The sequence below is a fragment of the Galeopterus variegatus genome, unplaced genomic scaffold, assembly GCF_000696425.1.
Source record: "Galeopterus variegatus unplaced genomic scaffold, G_variegatus-3.0.2 Scaffold16365, whole genome shotgun sequence".
NCBI lineage: Eukaryota > Metazoa > Chordata > Mammalia > Dermoptera > Cynocephalidae > Galeopterus > Galeopterus variegatus.
In genome coordinates this window covers 24799-25657 of record NW_007742476.1, presented here as the reverse complement: position 1 = coordinate 25657, position 859 = coordinate 24799, and positions in this window count along the sequence as shown.

Below are 859 nucleotides of genomic sequence, written 5' to 3'. Positions count from 1 at the left end.
TAATGGATAATTTTCTATTATTTTTTTCTGAATGCTTATAGAAAAAATTCTTCCCATATCTCCTCTGACATGTCATGTATGTTGGGCATCCACATGCATGAGCCCACAGTTTAAAGACGGATTCCACATGTTAAGATACCAAGAACTTGATCCAATCTTTCAATCTCTCAGGGTAATTTGAATCTTGAGTAGAATTTTTCTGAGCTTTCATCAAATGGGTGTCCTAGAGTTTGCGTTATTCATGTAAAGGCTACTTTTAAATAATAATTCTTTAAGTTGCTTGAATTTCAGAGAATACTGCTGTTTTCAGTGAAATAAATATAAAATCATTGAAAGTGCTCAATTCTGATGTTGATTTTATTCCAAATCTGTTGCCCTGATATATACACAAAATGTAAGCTCTAATAAAAGTTCTCTCTATAACAGAAAATGCCTTTGAAATTTTCCTGTACTACCAATAGACAGAAAGTGGAATATTCCTATTTCTAAAAAAAAAAAAAATCTCTCTTTCCCATTTGTTGAGAAACCATCCTGTGGTCTACACAACAAAACTGGCCAGCAGCCAAAACTGGTTCCTCCACACCAGACACAAATATCAAGAGGTGGTAAAGGGGTGTAAGTTTAACCTCCATTAGATCTAGGTGGGGAGCAGAATTCTGTGAGCCTCTAATCATGACCAGAGTCAGCCAAGCGAGGAAGGACTTATGCAGGTGGGTTATATTGAACTTTTTGGCCTGTTGCCAGAGCTGTTAGCTTTGGGTGAATACAACTGGAAGCCATATGTGATTTGTAGGACCAGGGAAGACAGTGTTGGTGGTGGAAATGTTCATGTTGGTTATCCTGGAGTCAGATTTATGGG